Source organism: Schistocerca cancellata, chromosome 1 (genome assembly GCF_023864275.1).
Source record: "Schistocerca cancellata isolate TAMUIC-IGC-003103 chromosome 1, iqSchCanc2.1, whole genome shotgun sequence".
NCBI classification, from domain to species: Eukaryota; Metazoa; Arthropoda; class Insecta; order Orthoptera; family Acrididae; genus Schistocerca; species Schistocerca cancellata.
In genome coordinates this window covers 667,991,377-668,012,965 of record NC_064626.1, presented here as the reverse complement: position 1 = coordinate 668,012,965, position 21,589 = coordinate 667,991,377, and the positions used below count along the sequence as shown (strand labels likewise).

At 43.2% G+C, this 21,589-nt stretch overlaps 1 non-coding gene across 1 annotated transcript; it reads left to right on the top strand.

Moving 5' to 3' along the window:
* Positions 1-1,962: 1,962 nt before the first annotated feature.
* On the top strand, positions 1,963-2,037 carry Trnas-uga (transfer RNA serine (anticodon UGA)). Its single transcript has one exon. It is a non-coding gene; the product is annotated as a tRNA-Ser (tRNA).
* Positions 2,038-21,589: the final 19,552 nt, after the last annotated feature.

Below are 21,589 nucleotides of genomic sequence, written 5' to 3'. Positions count from 1 at the left end.
AAGATGCAACAATCAGTAAAAGATACTCCCTACACTACGCTAGTCCACCCTCTTCTGGAGTAGTCTACTGATTGTGGGTGTGGGATTCTCACGAGACTGAGTTGACAGAGGACATCGAAAAAGTTCAAAGAAGGACAGCTCGTTTTGTATTATCACGAAGTACGGGAGAGCGGGTACAACAAGCGAAGAGGAATGGAAAGCATTAAAACAAAGGCGTTTTTCGTTGCAGCGAGATCTTTTTACGAATTTTAAATCGCCAAATTTCTTCTCCGAAAGAAAAAAAATATTTTGTTAACACGCAGCTATACAGAGAAACAGACCATGGTCATAAAATAAGAGAAATCAGAGCTGGCACGAAAAGGTTTAAGTGTTCTTTCTTCCTACGTGCGATTAAAGTATGGGACGGCCGAGAAGAAGTCAGAAATTTTTTCTATGAGCTCTCTGTGAAACACTTAAGTGTGAATTGCAGCATAACCTTGCAAATGTACTTTGATTTATGTTGTTATGCTTCACAATTTTTAGTACATTTCAAACCCTCAGTGAGTTTTCAAGGGGAACCAAAATTTTTTGAATGAATGAATACTAGTTGGCTAAAATTGGACCACTATTCATTCATATTGCTAAAGAGTATTATTACAGTAAATTTATTGTTTCCTGGTAACGTGATGCAGCCTTGTTAAACGTGAAAGATACAACTCGCATTCCATTTCTCAAGAATTCATTGGTTTTCGATGAAAATATGAGACACACAGCTGCTAAAATGTCCTATTACGTAACGAAATCTAACAGCACGTTGTCCAAAAACTTGTAGGAAAGCAGTTGCCTGCCTTTTACTGGTTCAAACGTGGCTCGTGCTCTTTGCAGAGGACGAAGTAGGAAGGAAGGCAGTGTTAACGCGGAAGGGTGGGCGGGGCTGTTGACCCGGGCCCTCCGCTGCGCCAGGAATGCGCCAGCGCACGCCGGGCTGTCCCGGCGACCTTGGTGCACCGCGGCCTCCGGGCCGTGACCACGGCAGATGGCGCCGCTGCGCTGCGCTGCTCACAGCTGCCGTCCACAAAGCAGCTAACACTCGGGGTTTGCGAAAGGAACTGAAGGATAAGGACAAAGAAGGAGGTAAATCGACTTCCACCGTAATTGAATAAAAAGCGTTTTTAACTTCGTGTCGTTGACGGTAAATAACATAAAGCTGTACTGAGAGAATATAAACTGTAAATTAACGTTATTACATGGTTACAGCTAACCTTTTGATCAGCGATACCAAATAATACTAGAAATACGTCCCAGGCTCCCACTTTTCTTCAATAAAACCAGATATGTCACTTAAAAGGAATTCGTTTGAGGCATCAAATTTCTGTGTTTGCTTCGTTTATCTATTGGCGCACTGCCATTACACTTCATGCCCGTTTGTATGGATTCATGACCTTTTTTTATAATACTACATGTAAAGCATATTGCTTTCCCACAGACACCTATGTCACATTATATTTTTGCGTCGTCTCTAAACACGCATTTCACTTTATATTTTGGTACCATCACCAGCTCAAAACTTGTGTGCACAATTTTTATCGCGGAGTTCAGCTTCTTCTTAACGTCGTCGTCTCTGAAAATGAAGTAGCGTAATAAATTTTGTCATATATTGGTTCTGCTCATCTTGTGTTTCAATGTTATTTACATTAAGTAGCATTTCGTATTTTTCTGATTTAGTTGTCACAAAGATATAATTTAAATGCTCGTAGTTGCAGAGGGGACTCATTTTATGGCTACTCAGTTTTATTTGTTTACTAACATCAGACATCCGGCCACTCATGTGCCAGTTCCTCCCGTTCCTTCATCGATGACTGTCACCTACTGGAAGAAAGGAGTGCTAGTTCTGCAAGGTTCGCAGGAGAGCTTCTGTGAAGTTTGGAAGGTAGGAGACGAGGTAATGGCGGAATTAAAGTTGTGAGGACGGAGCGTGAGTCGTGCTTGGGTAGCTCAGTTGGTAGAGCATTTGCCCGTGAAAGGCAAAGGTCCCGAGTTCGAGTCTCGGTCCGGCACACCGTTTTAATCTGCCAGGAAGTTTCATCTCTTATCTTGTCAGCATAGCAACAACGTTTAAGTATCCGTACCATCGAGAACCATCTCCTCGCTGTGGAGTACAGAAGCCACCGCTCCACACGTGTGCCTCTGCTCAGCGCACCTCACGGGCCACAAAAATTAGCTTGGCCAAAGGAACACAACCACTGAGGATTAGAAACAAGAAAAAGGGTCTCCTGGACTGCTGAGTCGCGGTACATGTTGGTACAAGCTGGTGGCTGGGTAAGTATGCGTCGAAAACTTCACTAGGTATGGATCCCTATTGCCAACAAGATGCCATTCGGGAAAGATATGTCCTTATCCTTGAGTGGAGAACATTTACACTGAATGAAATGGCGGACATGATACATCTGTCATTATCTGTCTCAGGCAAACGATAGAGGAACCTACAATCCAATGTTGTGCTCCTACGCCCCACTTGGGAGCGCTGGTTATTTCACCAGCTCGTCGCTGCCGAAGTGTGTCGGAATTGTTTGAGAAACATGCTACGTCAGTTTTGTAGGTCACGCCTGGGGCGACATTGAGAGAGATGTGTGAGCCCCGAAACCAGTTATGACTACTTTCGTAGAGTTGTAAGTGGCGATTGTACGTCACGGACAAATAGGGTATAAGTAGCTACCTAACGTACTCTGTGTCTCCTGCAATGCTTTCCATGACCTTCACCACCACAGTAGTCAGGACGAAAAGTGACACTGCTTGCTGCTGCATAGACGTCTGTAATTCAGTGATACCGAGTTGCGTACGCACATCTTCTGCTCTTGTTCTTCTTTTGTGTTATGTTTTATTTATTTTGTCTGGCGCTTCAACCTCGCAATTTGTACAAGTTGTTCTTGGCGCTAACTTCGTTCGTCCACCAAACGAATTCGCTCAAAAACACGCTGATATTGGAAACTTCCATGTTTAGCTTCTACATGCTTTCGATCTTCGGCACACTATCTTCTAACGACATTTTTGTGCATATTCTCTACCCGGTTTTTGAGCATATGTTCTGCCACAAATCGACGTTTCTGGTGTCCAAGTAGATGGCGTAGGTGTACAGAGGTATTGTAAGATATCTACCGACGAATTGCTAGTGGACTGCTTCCAGACAGATCTCGTCTTGTCGTAGTGGTACACTTTTCTTTCACATGTCCGCCGCTCGTGGTCTCGCGGTAGCGTTCTCGCTTCCCGAGCACGGGGTCCCGGGTTCGATTCCCGGCGGGGTCAGGGATTTTCACCTGCCTCGAGATGACTGGGTGTTTGTGTTGTCCTCATCATTTCATCATCATCCAGGAAAGTGGCGAAATTGGACTGAGCAAAAGATTGGGTATTTGTACGGGCGCTGATAACCACGCAGTTGAGCGCCCCACAAACCAAACATCATCATCATCATCACTTTTCTTTCACTCGAACACTCGAACTTTCATTGAAGTTGAATCATATCACACTTCTTGTACCAGTGTATGGAGTCATGTTACACGCAAAAAGAATCACCTCCGTTTCAGACCACTTCACTCTTACGTACATCACCACATACACAAACTAAGACCTGCTACAACTTTATCCCGTATTTTATTTGTTGTGTGTTTTTATCGAACTCGAAAAAAATACAGTAATCATTTGGCTCGCTCGTCCCGGATCCCTCTTGAAATTGACCAACTTCATCTCATCTAAAAAATGGTTCAAACGGCTCTGAGCACTATGGGACTGTGTGGTCATCAGTCCCCTAGAACTTAGAACTACTTAATCCTAACTAACCTAAGGACGTCACACACATCCATGCCCAAGGCAGGATTCGAACCTGCACCCGTAGCGGTCACGCGGTTCCAGACTGTAGCGCCTAGAACCGCACGGCCACGACGGCCGGCTCATCTCATCTCTAAGAACAGTTGCCAGGTAAATCAGTTCGATTCGCAGTAATGAAAATTTCAGATCCACTGAAGCCCACACCTCCGAGTCTTTAAATAATCTATCTACCATACAGTAAATCACTTTAATATTCGGACACTATGATATTTTAATCTTGTAGCATCATAACTTTATTCGTATCAAAACAAACAAAACATAAAACCATGCATTATATTCCGTGATGTGTCTTATAAACAACTGCATAAACTTTATTAAGATAACGTACATAAGTTCATTTATAATTATATTTAAATACAACTCGGTCCTATATTCACGTTACTGTAATATTCGGACACTTTGCAGAACTAATCATTTCAAGACAAAATTTTGTGGAACTTTAAATGTTTCAGTATCTTGTCGGATAGCCATTCTGTTTTATCACTTCTTTCAAACGCTGCTGCAAACGATTTTTGTAAATAGTCCGCATGTAAACTGTCCCATTCTTCTTTTAATCGACGCTTCAGAGTTTCCTCGAACGATACTGGCGTTTTTCTAATACGTCGCTCCAGCTCTCCCTATACATTGTCAATGGCGCTGAGATCTGGTGATTGAGGTGGTGGTTGTAAGAATTTGGGGCAATTGTACAACAAATATTCCTGCACAATGCGACCCTTGTGTTTCGGGTCATTCTACTGGTAAAATTTTAACGTGTTTGATTGCACCATGGTTTTATCACTTTTCCGTAAATTGTTCTTTAATATGTTCAAATAGACATATTTATCCATAACACTGTCGATAAGCACCAGTTTGCCCGGTCCAAATATCAATGTACAGCCTCAGACAAGAACGTTGCCTCCTCCATGCTTTACAGTCGGTTTAATATTTGTGTCTGTGAATTCTTCGTTCTTCTTCCCTACACCATTCTTCGTCCATCCGACCCAAAAAAGTTAAATTTACTTTCGTCGGCAAAAATGACGTCGTTCCACCATATTTCATCCTTCGTAATAAACGCCCTGGCAAAGTACAATCTCTTCTTTCGATTCTGTTCATTCACGTACTGTTTCTTCCTGGCCACTCTTCGATTGTAGCCACTTTCATCCAATGCTCTACGAATCGTCTTAGGATGTACCTTCTTGCCAGACTCGTTTAGCAGGTCACGTGCTAATCTGGGTACACTGGTTCAAATGGCTCTGAGCACTATGGGTCTCAACTTCTGAGGTCATCAGTCCCCTAGAACTTAGAACTACTTAAACCTAACTAACCTAAGGACATCACACACATCCATGCCCGAGGCAGGATTCGAACCTGCGACCGTAGTGGTCGCTCGGTTCCAGACTGTAGCGCCTAGAACCGCTCGGCCACCCAGGCCGGCTACAGTTTTTAACATTAATATTCATTGTACTACAAGTTTAACGTAAGATTATATCTCTTAATGAGTGGATCATGACGGAACTTTACAATCGCACCAAAAAGTATCGACACACGTGCGTATGTATCGTTGCTGGTTACAAACGCCGCAACTTCCGGTGCACAGCACATGTACGTGCTATCTCACATACCAGACATTACAGTTCTGCCCACAGTGCCTACTATTAACAAAGAAATGCAGTGTTAAGGGCTAACATGTATTTCCTCTGCACACAAAAAGTATTGGCACAGAGCGTGGCTTCTCGGTATATTGCTGGGTTTTGACGCAATAGACACTGCGTGTTGTTGACGGCCCAGTCGCTAGTATGTTGCTCTATTGAGCGATAGTGGTGAGCATGGGCCGTAGAAGAAGGAACATTCAGTGGCGTTGCGTGAGAGAGTGGTATTGCTCCATTCACAAGGGAGAAGCTATCGACAAATCGGAACAGAGTTATCTGTTACCTACACCACGGTACGAGCCATCATTCATAAATATAAAGAGACTGGAACAACAGTGAATCAGTGTCGTCCTGGACGTCCAAGAGTGCTTAGAACCCGAGAGCGTCGCCTTATCATCGCACTTGCTCGGAAGGAACCTGCTACAAGTGCAGCAACTATTGCTGAGGTTGTTCAAACAACGTCCGACAAGACGGTTAGTGTTCAAACTATACGAAATGTGTTGAATGATCCGCAGCTCGTGGTCGTGTGGTAGCGTTCTCGCTTCCCACGCCCGGGTTCCCGGGTTCGATTCCCGGCGGGGTCAGGAATTTTCTCTGCCTCGTGATGACTGGGTGTTGTGTGATGTCCTTAGATTAGTTAGGTTTAAGTAGTTCTAAGTTCTAAGGGACTGATCACCATAGATGGACCTTCTCCTAGGAAAATGCCATACATATCGGAAATTAACCGGCAGAAACGCCTGCAGTTTGCCAAGGACTACATCAACAAGCCGATGGAGATTTGGAACACCGTGATATTTAGCGAGGAATCGAAGTTCAGTGTGTTTGGATTTGATGCAAGAAAGAAAGTTTGGCGCAATCCGAATACGCACCTCGACATCAAACACATGCATCACACAGTTAAAACACGGTGGAGGCGGTATCATGGTCTGGGGCTGTATGGCGGCGTCCAGCGTTGGAAATCTAGCTGTAATCCACGGTACTATGGATCATATGAGATACATGGACGTGTTGCGAGGTAATTTACACGCTAGTGCACAGACATTGGGCCTTACTGGAGTGTTTCATTTCTAGCAAGACAACGACCCAAAACATACCGCCATGAAAACCCGAGAGTGGTTACTGTACAACGTCCCCAAAAGGGTTCTAACACCATCTCAGAGCTCTGATTTGAACCCCATTGAGAACCTGTGAGCTCATCTTGACACACAAGTCAGAAAAAGGCGTCCGTCCGGTAAAAACGACTTGGAGAAAGTGCTGCTGGAGGAATGGTCGAAAATTACCCCTGACATCAACCGGAATTCAATACATAATATTCCTAGGTGTTTACGCGGTGTTATAGATGCTAAAGGAAAGCACACTAGCTATTAGAAGGTGAACATCAACGAAGAAAACGAACACACTGCCCGATTCATACTTGTGTGCCAATACTTTTTTGGATGCAGAAGAGGGATGTTTATTTTCATAACACTGTATGTTACTTTACGGCGAGGTGATTTCGACATATTTTTAACCTATGTAATGTAAGGTGGCAGGTGTCTGGGTTCTGTTCTGAAATATATGTATCGTTTAACTTACAACCACTAAAATGTAACTGTGCCAATACTTCTTGGTGCGGTCGTCAATTTTAAATTTGGTCAGTAACCGTATGAGAAGCTGAAAACAAAATTTTTGTTGCCCTTGAAGGCTTCCAGGATAGATTGGCAATCTGCAGCTGGGATAGTGCACCGCTTTATCCGTTTGGTAACATGCGTGTAGATGATGCAGCCGTCAGTGAATGGCACCCGCTTCTGCCTCAAGCGAGTTGCCCTGCTGGCTCCGGGTCAGTGCCGTCTAGGCCATACTCAACGTCTGCGGGCTGATATTAGATCAGCGAAATTCGTGAGAAACGCCGGTCGCGTGGTTCCGTGACTCGGCGCCGTGCCGCGGTGTGTTCGGGCGGGCGGCCTCGCCTGCAGCGCCGCGAGAATGCCGCCTGCCCACGCGTCGCTCCCCGTTCTGGCGACTGAAATACGGCGCAGCCACGGCGTAAATTGGGCCCGCGCTGCGTCACAACGGGCGCAAGGAACAGGTTCTGCGGCGCCATAACGCGCATGCTCATATAGCCTCGCCGTCATACACAATTGTAAACGAATTATAGCGGGCCGTAACCGCGTCCGGACGTTTACGGCGCGAGTCTCCGCCGACTCGGTTCCAGAGGGTGCGAACAGGCCACTTTCGACACACCTTCGAGTGCGAAACTTTACTACAGTAACAGTATGTCTTTGCATCTCGGCGTTGCGTTTTCGTCTTAGACTTCCCATCAGTACAGTAAGATGTAAAATTTTTGTGCTTCGTTGGATTTAAAATCTACATCTACATCTATACTCCGCAAACCACCTGACGGTGTGTGGCGGAGGGTACCTTGAGTACCTCTATCGGTTCTCCCTTCTATTCCCGTCTCGTATTGTTCGTGGAAAGAAAGATTGTCGGTATGCCTCTGCGTGGGCACTAATCTCTCTGATTTTATCCTCATGGTCTCTTCGCGAGATATACGTAGGAGGGAGCAATATACTGCTTGACTCCTCGGTGAAGGTATGTTCTCGAAACTTCGACAAAAATCCCGTACCGAGCTACTGAGCGTGTCTCTTGCAGAGTCTTCCATTGGAGTCTGTCTACCACCTCTGTAACGCTTTCGCGATTACTAAATGATCCTGTAACGAAGCGCGCTGCTCTCCGTTGGATCTTCTCTATCTCTTCTATCAACCCTATCTGGTACGGATCCCACACTGCTGAGCAATATTCAAGCAGTGGGCGAACAAATGTACTGTAACGTACTTCCTTTGTTTTCGGACAGCATTTCTTTAGGGTTCTTCCAATGAATCTCAGTCTGGCATCTGCTTTACCGACGATTAATTTTATAAGGTCATTCCATTTTACATCACTCCTAATGCCTACTCCCAGATAATTTATGGAATTAACTCCTTTCAGTTGCTGACCTGCTATATTGTAGCTAAATGATAAAGGCTCTTTCTTTCTTTGTATTCGCAGCACATTACATTTGTCTACACTGAGATTCACTTGGCATTCCCTGCACCGTGCGTCAATTCGTTGCAGATCCTCCTGCATTTCAGTACAATTTTCCATTGTTACAACCTCTCGATATACTACAGCATCATCCGTAGAAAGCCTCAGTGAACTTCTGATGATGTTATCCACAAGGTCATTTATATATATTTTGAATAGCAACGGTCCTACGACACTCCCCAGCAGCACACCTGAAATCCCTTTTACTTCGGAAGACTTCTCTCCATTGAGAATGACATGCTGCATTCTTTTATCTAGGAACTCTTCAAACCAATCACACAATTGGTCTGATAGTCCATATGCTCTTACTTTGTTCATTAAATGACTGTGGGGAACTGTATCAAATGCCTTGCCGTCCGGAGTGGCCGTGCGGTTCTAGGCGCTACAGTCTGGAGCCGAGCGACCGCTACGGTCGCAGGTTCAAATCCTGCCTCGGGCATGGATGTGTGTGATGTCCTTAGGTTAGTTAGGTTTAATTAGTTCTAAGTTCTAGGCGACTGATGACCTCAGAATTTAAGTCGCATAGTGCTCAGAGCCATTTGAACCATTTGAATCAAACGCCTTGCGGAAGTCAAGAAACACGGCATCTACCTGGGAACCCGTGTGTATGGCCCTCTGAGTCTCGTGGACGAATAGCGCAAGCTGGGTTTCACACGATTGTCTTTTTCGAAACCCATGCTGATTCCTGCAGAGTAGATATCTAGTCTCCAGAAAAGTCATTATACTCGAACATAATACGTGTTCCAAAATTCTGCAACTGATCGACGTTATAGGTGTAGGTCTATATCGCGGTAGCTTTTTCTTGCTGGATAAATGAGCCTTAGGTGTAATCAAATACCTCGTATAAATGTCTCAACGCGCTACCCGGTCGATAGATGCCTAGAAGCGTAACTGTGCATTTTGGAACAACCTGCGGTGGAATCAAATACATACCTTGTGCAAATGCCTGAACGCCCCATCCGATCGATTGGCGCGATTGCCTTTGATGCATAACTGTGAGTTTTGGAACTACCATTGCTAGAATATGCTCTATGCACCTTTTTCCTCATTCCTCCGAAGCACAACACTTCACTAAGCTTCCTTATCGTCAAGAAGAAACTTCGTCTGATAAAACTACACCAGAAGGCTTCGATGTTTAGTGTGATAACTATTCAGGCTGTTTTCGTAGATACGATACAGACTTTTAGGGATAATGGAGAAAAATTTATGAATTGAAGGAAACGACTGATACACGAATATAAGAAAATTTCATTTTTAACGTTGATCTGCTGAAGACGATAATGTCTCACATAGCTCTATCGTACCCGATTGAGCAAATCCGATGATGATTGAATAACGTTACAGACAGCGATAATTCTCGTCAGCAGATCTTCTTCAGAGACGGCAGAAGAAGAAATAAAATGAAGTCTTCCTCTACACTTAGGGAAACGTCTAACGCAAGTACTCACGAAGAATATGTGCAAAGTGAGCAACTGCTCCATCACGATGGTACCATAGAAGTGCACAAAGATCAAGGAGGATGTCTTCGAAATGAGAAACACGTCTATCACAAACACAGTGTACACTGATATATTTAAGCTCGGAGGAAGTAGGTACTGCTTGTTAACTACAGTTGGCTGCCCTACAATGTTGACAACTACGTACGTAATAAATCCGCTTATTACATAGTACAAGTAACCATTCTTAGGTTCCGATACTTCACTGCCAGAGCTGTATCGCAACACATTTGACTTCGTATCTTTCGATCCAATCGTTCCCCAAACTGACACATTTGCTCTTCTCCTTCATTTCTGAAAGTTCGAATGATCACCACGGATATTCTCAATATACAGGGTGTAAATGATGACTATTTACAACTTACCATAGTAGTGTATGGAAAGTCGAGACGAGCAAATAGACAACGGACATTTGAGGTCTCTCAAGCCGAGAACAGTCTAAGATTAGCCTGCAAAAGCCGATTAACCCACAGAGCATGCGCACCGCTCGAAATTTTGTCTAAAATCTTTCTTGAATATTAAAATCCACTTATACTTGCAATTTAAAAACGTGAAATCGACGTTTGTGTGAATTTACCTCAAAATATTGTGATTTTTAATTGCAAATGGTTCAAATGGCTCTGAGCACTATGGGACTTAACTGCTGAGGTCATCAATCCCCTAGAACTTAGAACTACTTAAACCTAACTAACGTAAGGACATCAAGCACGTCCATGCCCGAGGCAGGATTCGAACCTGCGACCGCGGCGGTCGTGCGGTTCCAGACTGTAGCGCCAAGAACCGCTCGGCCACCGCGGCCGGCCAGTTTTCATTGCATAAAACTAAGAATTACGTCGTTTTATTTGTGTTGCTTTCGCACTATGAAACTATTGTACTTGTAAGGGTTAAATTTAGATCGAATTGTAAACGTGATTAGCTTATGAATAACGTTACGAAAGTCTCTTCTTCTTTCATTGCCCTCAATTGAAAGTTTTAATTATAACGGTTAACGAAATAGCAGATTAAGCCAATTGCGTAAGAGAGCGAGAGAATATTGCAAATCTAGAGCCGCGCATATGCACGGTAGATTATGTGGCTTTTGTAGGTACATTTGAGGTTGATTCCCGGCTTGACAACTAGCAAGCGTCACATATCAAATTGTTCGTCTCGTTTTTCCGGTACGCCACTGTGTTACGCTGTAAACACGTGTACACCGCGTAAATTAAACTGTCGTTATAACAAGTAACAGATTATATGTATTTGGAAGATGCTTGCAAACTTCGAAAGATCAGTTTCATATTCGAGAAACAGCAGAATTAATGTGTGATAAAAAGTTGCGATTACGACTAAACTGTTACGTCAATGTTAAATAACATGAAACGGAGGAAGCGAACAAATTAAAGAGCCGTACAATTTTAAGTGCATTGAATAACGAATGTCCTTAATGTTTTTATACATGACCAACATTTATCTGATGTACGCCGGCCGTTGTGGCCGAGCGGTTCTAGGCGCTTCAGTCTGGAACCGCGCTGCTGCTACGGTCGCAGGTTCGAATCCCGCCTCGGGCATGGGTGTGTGCTGTCCTTAGGTTAGTTAGGTAAAGAAGTTCTAAGTCTAGGGGTCTAATGACCTCAGATGTTAAGTCTCATAGTGCTTAGAGCCATTCTTTATCTGATGTACGAGTTTCGATAACATTTACATAGAAAGTGGCAACGTAACGGCAGCGTGGCGGTTACTGGACCTCAGTTATCCTTTTGACCATTTTAAGATGTCCGGCAAACACTAATTGCGATTATTAAAAACCACCTAATCTCATTTTACCTTTGTCGTTGACTACTGATGAAAGGACAATGAAGTAATATAGTGACGACCTCAAAGACTGAATATTGCGGAATCCTCTGGTGAGGAGCAGTACTGATAGTGGCTTGATGTGATTTGACGATTATGACCGCGATTGTGCATCCTGGGTTTTCCAGTTAACTCTAATAATGTTAGTTTTCTGTGTCACTCGCGTCAAAATACTCGGTGTTTCTTTCAATAACAAACAAATATTATGGCTTCTTCTAACACCTGGCATGTTAAAGTTCAGTAGCAGCTAACCTTAGAGCTTTAAGTAAAGTCATACACGCATGTCACATTTAAATTTTGGGACTACGTAATTACTTACATGTTGTCAGGTGCTTATTCCCTAGCATTTTCTTATTCAAAACTAATGTACACATACCCAATGCATATTAGTAATTATGGCTCTGAGCACTATAGGACGTAACATCTGTGGTCATCAGTCCCCTAGAACTTAGAACTACTTAAACCTAACTAACCTAAGGACATCACACACATCCATGCCCGAGGCAGGATTCGAACCTGCGACCGTAGTAGTCGCGCGGTTCCGGACTGAGCGCCTAGAACCGCTAGACCACCGCGGCCGGCATTAGTAATTAGCATTGCTTCTTATGATGCGTAATATTTCCCGAAATCCTTTTCGATTTCCAAGTGTAAAGTTTCACAAATAAATTCCTCTTTTCCGCAACAGTCCTTCTCTTTCACTGAAGAAAGGTTTTTTTATCTGTAATGACTCTATAATTGATGCTTCCCCTACTCTGAGTGTCCCATCAAATGCTTTCTTGGTATCAGGGTTCCTATTTCGGTACAGCGAAACTTCTGCACCGTACTCGAAACACATGGGCGGTCGTACACTGCAGAAGTTTCGGTGTGAGGCCCTTATACATCCTCCATACAGTTTCGATCACACCCCATGCGAATGGAGCACTGAACAAAGAGGTTCATAGTCGTCGATTTGTTTCGGACAAAGAGGTGCACGCCTGTGTACAATCATGGTTCCATAGGCAAACGTAAACAGTTTTCCATGAAGGACAGTGGGATGAAAGTGTTAACAGTTATGGCGATTACTATCTTGTTTCCATCTGATTGCCTCTATATTATTCAACAACTTTGTTCTCAGACTCTTCCAACACAGATTTTATTTCACAGACGCGAATTTTGCTCATTGTTTATAACACCATAAAAAATGGTAACTTTTACTCGTGGCTTCTTTCTATAACTTCGTTGATACCCTTCGTTCCACACCCACTTCTAAGGTCAGCTTATTCGTTTCTCTAGTTATAGTCTACAGCTTTTTCTAGGCGATCGGCAACGATTTTTGTAAAAATCTGGTATACCATTGACAAAGCACTATTGGGTATGTAGTTCTCGACTTCATCCCAACTCCCTTCCTTGTGGATTACCACAGTCACAGCACTCACGCATGTTGAAACATTCTTGGCTATTACGCCGTGGTCAAACGAATATCTCAAGAATAACCTAGCGCTTACAGTGTAAGTAGGCTGTTTATATTTTCTTATTGGCAACGTTACGTAGCGCTCTGTATGAAAATCACTGGCTGTGCTGTGTGCAGCCTGTGGCTAGTTTGCATTGTTGTCTGCCATTGTAGTGTTGGGCAGCGGCAGCTGGATGTGAACAGCGCGTAGCGTTGCGCAGTTGGAGGTGAGCCGCCAGCAGTGGTGGATGTGGGGAGAGAGATGGCGGAGTTTTGTAATTTGTCATGAACTGCTATATATATTATGACTATTAAGGTAAATACATTGTTTGTTCTCTATTAATATCTTTCATTTGCTAACTATCCCTATCAGTAGTTAGTGCCTTCTGTAGTTTGAATCTTTTATTTAGCTGGCAATAGTGGCGCTCGCTGTATTGCAGTAGTTCCAGTAATGAAGATTTTTGTGAGGTAAGTGATTTCTGAAAGGTATAGTTTAATGTTACTCAGGGCCAGTCTTTTGCAGGGATCTTTGATAGTCAGATTGCGTTGCGCTAAAAAATATTGTGTGTCAGTTTAAGCATAGTCTTGTACAATTGTTATAAGGGGACGTTTCAACAGTTAAGCATTGTTTGTACTATCTGGTATCGCCTTCCTATGCAAATACTCCGTGAACTAAAGTGCAAGTTTTGCTTTCACTATCTTTTTTTATATCTTTGAAAACATCTTCAGACATCTTAATATAATCTCCTAGTTGGTAGTAACAGTGCCTATTGACATTCTGACTGATACATGTCTACCCATAACAAGCTCCTGTTTCGTTTATTCTAACTTCGGTTGTCATTGTGCTTTCCAGCGTCTTCTCGTGAATTCTTCTGAATAATTTTGTTTAATTCATTTAATTCTATCTGATTTATTTTGTCGTTTTCTTTTCTTTCACTTCTTCATCAGTTGTCTTGTGTACGCTGAATGAATTTTCTTTGTTCCCCTTCGCTCCAGCAACAGCTCTAGCCGTTTCCATTATAATCTTTGTTAAAGCATCCTTTACCATATGTAAGACTTCTGTTTGTTGATTGTCTACACCCTTAAACCTGTTCATCAATGTTAATTGAAATTAATCCATTTTATAAGTGTGTTTTGGAACACTAAAACTTTATTCGTGTTGAAAGGTTTTAGTTCTTTATAGCTTAGTGTCCTGTTTTATTTTGCGTACCCCTAGCCAGTGGCCACTGGATATTTCTTGCCCCGATAGGGTACAACACATACCACAAATACAGCAAAACATTTAGTAAACATTTAGTTACACGCTTGTCAAAACGAAATGCATTAATGTATGAGTTCCTCAGTGACGCTTTGGACCAATATTACTTTCCCAGTTATGTTTGAAATGCGGATTTCATCTTGTGGTAACAGTATTACTGTCACTGAACAAAATGACAGAGCTCCATGCATAAAAAGGAAATTAAACCCTCGGATATCATAAACATGCATTGAAGTTAAAAAATGGTTCAAATGGCTCTGAGCACTATGGGACTTAACATCTTAGGTCATCAGTCCCCTAGAACTTAGAACTACTTAAACCTAACTAACCTAAGGACATCACACACATCCATGCCCGAGGCAGGAGTCGAACCTGCGACCGTAGCAGTCCCGCGGTTCCGGACTGCAGCACCTAGAACCGCATGACCACCGCGACCGGCCATTGAAGTTATAATGAACACTAGGAAAAGAAATGGAACGCATTTCAGTTTAAAGAGGGAAAATGAGACCGTTAAATAAAATGCAGATAATGTCTCTAGAGACAGTGTAACAGACACAAAATTTATACTAATGTTTACTTGATTGTAAATGAAGTCATGTGTATAAGCAGAAATACTTGCACATAGTATGTCAAAAAATGGTTCAAATGGCTCTGAGCACTATGGGACTCAACATCTTAGGTCATAAGTCCCCTAGAACTTAGAACTACTTAAACCTAACTAACCTAAGGACATCACACACACCCATGCCCGAGGCATGATTCGAACCTGCGACCGTAGCAGTCCCGCGGTTCCGGACTGCAGCGCCAGAACCGAACGGCCATAGTATGTCATCAGGATGTTGTACCCTTATAGCGGTGTAATCAGCGATTAATAGCATATACCTTTCAGTTACACACTATTCATATATGCACTCAGTCCTTAGGTATGGAAATCTTTCCAGAGAAACAAATGCACAGAATGTCGATATATTTTTCAAACTACGGGAAAGGGCCGTAAGAACAATTACCAGAAATAGTAATCCGTTACAAACTTTAAAAAAACCATGATAATTACTACTCCAACAGATCTTTCGATAACCAGATAACAAGATCCAGACTGAAGTTACATTTACGAAGAAACATTAAACAAAAGCTCCAAGCCAATATTTTCAGCCATAAATAAAGTACTGCAAGAAAATGCATTCAAAGGATCACAAAGCAAAATAATTTAAAATTGCCTGTTAAGCAAAGCATTCTATACAGTAAAGGATCACGTATTGGCCAGAATTGCGGTTAAGTAGAAACGTAACTCAAATAAATAATAAAAAAGCACTCATTTCGTTTCAGAACACACTTTCGTCCAATGAAGTTTTTTTTTTCTTTTCTGGGAAAAGTTACGCTGAAACACTACGATGAAAAATACTAACTTTTTATTTTCTTCTGGGTCCAGCGTCTCACGTATTACGGGGGGATGCTGACTCAAATTCTCGGGCAAGCGAATGGGAAGTTGCGGTACACAAAATGAAACCAAATATCATCGTTATATTAGTCTTTTCAGCCGATAGTGTATGTAGTGTTACCTTGTTTAAGAACGTGTGTGTCTTGTAAGTTGTGATCGGCGTTGGGAAATGATTCAACAGTGTAGCACTCTGATATTATTACATTATTCTTTGCAAGATCGTGTAAGCAACACAATGTTGTACGCTAGGGATAAAACGATTGAGATTGTTCTGTTTCAAACAGCCTGGCATTGTATTCGGGAAAACGGGGAATCTAATCTCCATTCTGGTAAGGTTTTTACTCAGTCCACTACTCCTAATATGTTTTAATCCGGTACGGATACCGACATCCGATAGATAGTACGATGCTACAGGCCATCTGAAAACCCTGTGCATGGTATACGAGACTGCCTGGACGAAAAAGAGTGGCGAGATACACATCCTGTGCTAAACCTTAAGAAAACCAGCGCTCACAGGAACTTCGTCCCGTCTGCGAAATGTCAGAGTTTGACGTCTACACGACCAGTTTGCATGCTGAACATATGCTAGAAAAGATATATCCTGTTAAGAATGCTGTGCGACAATTCTACTGCAAGCATGTAGACGTTTTTCCCTCGCTAAATACTCGAATCGAACAGGACAAAAAGTGGCTTATGTTGATAACAAGTACCCTCACTACGCATTGCACAATGGCTTGCGAAGTATATACTGTATGTACTCGTAGATGTAAGTGTACCGTGGAACAGCGACTGTAACTGACCGAAAATCTCAGTGGATATGGTCCACCCTGCGGCATAGCGAGACGGAAATCCTCCCGTTCGCACTAGCTCAGAGGATTCGCCCACCCTAGCCTTGGCTCCGCTTGGGGACACTGCCGCGTCGCTTAATGCTGCGACGGGAGAGGCCAGGAAGACCCGTAAATTACGAGTTATGGCGCGGGCCCGTTATCGGAGATTGTCTCCCATGCCGGCCGGGCCGGGCACGCGGCTATCTTTTATTCATGAGCCCGACACCGCACAGCGACGTCTTCTTCTGACCGGTCGCCGGCGTAACAAACAGCCGAGATCAGCGCGTTATCGTCGTCAGCTGGAGGGGGTGGTAGACCGTGAAGCGCGGACTGCCTCAAAAGCCACTCCCAAGACCTCTCGCTTGAAGAATAAATTGGGGTCTGCGGTGGCTAACGTGGTGGGCAGGAAATCGATTCATCGTCTGCCCACAGTTGGTTGTCTCCGGAATGAGGCGATTAAGATGGACGACAGGAAGAGCACTGAGGTTGTTGGCCTTCCAGGGAGTGTTCTCCTTTCCCTGGTAGGCCAAGGGACTCATTCCTTTGGTTCTGTATATGTGGTCTGTATAACACTACTAAAGGAATCATGGGGACTGAGGTTGTGCGTCACCTCGATTCGCACAGGAGCAGCAACTCTGACCCGTACAATATCTTCCAATTCTTGGGTAGATGGCGAACATCTGATACATCGAATGTTATGTCGCAGTTTCCACAGTCGTATCGTGTCGACTACATTAATTTTAAGTGTTATATTTGCTGGTTATTGTTGGCGTATCTTAAGTATTTAGTCAGCTGTGCAAGGACGGGATACCTAGGAGATTTAAATTCTGTGATTAGTGCACTGAAGCCGGCCGCTGTGGTCGAACGGTTCTAGGCGCTTCAGCCCGGAACCGCGCTGCTGCTGAGGTCGCAGGTTCGAATCCTGCCTCGGTCACGGATATGTGAGATGTTCTTAGGTTAGTTAGGTTTAACTAGTTCTAAGTCTAGGGGACTGATGACCTCAGATGGTAAATCCCATAGTGCTTGGAGCCATTTGAATTAGAGCACTGATCTTATATAGACCTCAGACAACGTTCTTGAGAATAAGGAATATTAGGGATCGGTCCCACTCACATATGCATGTAGAGCTTTTCTTGAGAAGCGGAATTACTATTTCAGCTGATTTGTTAACATTTGAAACCTAGAGAACGTACCATTTGTTTGTTTCGATCTAATGCTGCCGCTTATTACAGCCGTGTAGCGAAATTTGCCTCGTTATTTTTTATTGAACCTGTTTTAAAAAGAAAAAAATACAAGAGAAATTCTAATTAGTTTTTGAAGGGAAAAAACCGTCACTCTGTCCGTAGAGAAATTGATTGACGTATTACATTTATGTTTTTATTTATTTTAGACATAATCACAGAACCCAACAACTATTAGCAGTTTCGGCGTTACACTGGCCGCCTTCAGAATCTGCAATGAGTAATGGGGAAAAGACTACATTAAAATTGAAATTTTAGCCAGTAAATGACCTAAAGCTAGAATTGAAGTATAAGCGGCTCATATCCATATATCATACGGCGAGCAGTGAGTTCACGATAGTTCTTGTCATATGAAACCGTAGAACGAATCTTCCTGGGAAGATATACAAGCATACAAAGTGGCAATGCACTTTCTCTACTCCTTATGCTAGGTGTATGTCAATCTGAATTTGGAAAATCTTTAAATATAAAAGAATTACAAGGAAATATAATTTTGAAACTTTTATTAGGTGCTGTTCAACACTTGCAAATGTACTCGATTTTTTTGAAACCGCAAATAATTTCCAAGTTTTATTTACACTGCCTTGTCAATCTGTCAGTCAATCACAAGTTCTCACAGGCGTCCGCAAGGAGTGGGGAAAGGTGGCGGCAAGAGGGGACAATTACCCCCACCTCCTGAAATCTGTTGTTCAGTGTTGTTATTCATTACAGAATAGAGTCGAGTCGTCATTGTCACCCCCCCCCCCCCATTTCCAAAGTACGTACTATGTCAATTTAGAGCGCTCGGTATAAAAGCAATAAAATGTATTTAAAAATAGAAAAAGCGCTTTCTTTGTAAAAATTAATAGTTGTAACAGCCTTTTAGTAGAAACTCGTAAGAACTGCCGTTAAATGTAACTTTCCATTATGTCATTGCAAAATTTTTCTTCCTAAGACTATTGATCTATTGATTCAAACCGATATTGGTGCGCCTAATTTGGATCTTTGTAATCTTTTGTTTTTCTTAACATGGGCCCTAACTCATTTCTGACGTTAGATACTGCATAAATAGGAACTTTCAACCTTGCATATCTTAGTTTCACTACAAAATGTAATAATGGACCTGTTATTTTAATTCAGAGTAGGTCCTTGGTGGGACTCAGCCTATGCAGCACACTCCTCACAAAATATTTAAAAACTTTACAGTCACACCTGCCACTAGCAGATGCTACGTTTAATATGAAAATTTAGGAGTGTACCTTTTTAAATGATCTATCAGTCCGACTGATTGAAAAGGATAACATCAAGATTCAGTGTGTACGCCACTGTTTTGCACAAATTCTAGATATAAGCGTCCCACTTCCGACTTCACTTTTGATGAATTCACCAGTTTCAATTACCAGAACGTTAACTTCATCGTTTGTGACTACAACTACTGAAGTACGCCTAGGGAATACCCAGACTCAAATATCAGTGGTGAAAACAGAAAACCTGGACAGAGACTCGTGATCTGCAGCTAATTCATGATCTAAGGCTGCCAGTTTTCTTCATTAATGCTCGATGGAAGAGAGATTACAACCCAGATAACATTTTAATGTCATCCAAAGATGATGGATAAGCGCATCCAATTTACCCACTATCGGACTGCGATCTGCAGACTGAGTGACACATTAGTGCCAGTGGAGTTGCCATTCATGCGGATGTTTACTTTCGGAATGCCCATTCGGGAAGGTTCACTAAAGAGCTTGATACAGAAGGTTGCCAAGATTTCACCGCAGTCTCAGGCATGTAGGACATTTATCATCCATAGTGCTTCAAGAAGAACCATCCCAAGAGGTTGTAGAATAAGCCATGTACCGGGACTGACTGACGACAACAAACAGCTGGTTGACTGATCCATTTGTTGATGACACAGTCCGGGATGGTCAGGATCTGCTACAGACCATCTCAGCAAATCGTACAGTGACCCAATGAAATCTAGAAACATCACTGCAATAATAGCAAGTCAGATGGCAGTTCTGCTATTCATTGATGGTAAGACTAGAGGTCAGAGTACACAGGAACAAAATGGTTCAAATGACTGTGAGCATCTGAGGTCATCAGTCCCCTAGAACAACTTAAACCTAACTAACCTAAGGACACCACACACATCCATGCCCGAGGAAGGATTCGAACCTGCGACCGTAAAAACAGCAGCGCGGTTCCGGACTGCAGCGCCTAGAACCGCTCGGTCACAGCGGCCGGCACACGGGAACAACTGGAACGAATCTCCTCCAGGAGCCCTTCTTCTTCAATGAACCAAAATCTACCACCTTTCACTTCGAAACTGAATAAAGCTCCTGAAATTGATGACTTCATTTTATAATAGATCAAGAAGTTCAGATAAACCAACCAGAAATGGCTGCTTAAGTTGATGAAAGAGTGTGTAGCTAAGCTTTATATTCCAGGCTCTGGAGGAAGCTCGAACAGTTGCATTGCTTAAGTCTGGTAAGAAACCAAACGACCCTAAAAACTTTCATCCAGCATCACTATTGTGCCACTGTATCAAGATCTTCCAGTGTCTAATTCTTAACCGATTTAAAACATAATCGATGGACTTTCATTCCTCAACAACCTGGTTTTCGACCTGGAAAATAGTGCTACTGTCAGATACTGAGTCAGTCTCTGTAGCGGCGTGGTCAGCTCGGCTGACTATCATGCTGAGGACTGGATTCGATTCCCGGTACCACCAAGGATTTTTTCCTTAACGGGAGTACTGGATCTGGATGCAGCTCGACCTCGTTCTTTGATAAGTAGCGGCTCCAGGTCACGAAAACTGAGAACGGCCGGGAGAGGTCTGGCTCCAGGGTAAGAACAGCTGCAAGACCACAATGTAAAAATGGGACCTCTTCCAACTGATAGAGACATGTCCTGCCTGCGAGTGCGGAACAACACAAGGCATGGGCGACTTCCTCATACGCCCTCTGCTGGAACAACCTTGCATAACAAGAACTGGATCGAATCAAATAATAAGAGCTACTGCGTTCTGGAGATGGTGAACGGGTACGGAAATGAATGAACGATAGGAAGTAGAGCATTCCAAAAACCTTTGCCCCTGCCCCTCCCCTCTTCCCCTGGTCGCCCCTACAGACTACACCCACAGTTAAGTGCTTCATCTCCAAAAACACCGAAATCGACGCGAAGATAAACATTTCTGAACTTCATTCCTGTTGCTGCCAATGAGGATGTCGAAAGGGAATTTCTAACGTCACCTCTAAGCGGTGGATGTGCTGTAATGCACCGTTCAGTATCAAGTTGCAAGGATAGTACGAAGCTCAGAGTTCGCAGCGAGTTGTGTTCGTAGGTTTTCATGGTACCAACATTCCTAAGGCCATAGCAACTTACGACTATGCCGACACTGCCTGTCGTCGAGAGTTTTCGGGCAGCGCTGTAGAGAGAGCGAGGCTGTAAAAGAGAGAGAAGCGCCTCTCCGTGTCCCGCTGGAGAGCTCATTACAGCCGGGAAATTCCGAGACAAAAGTCGCGCGCGTATCACCCGGCGCG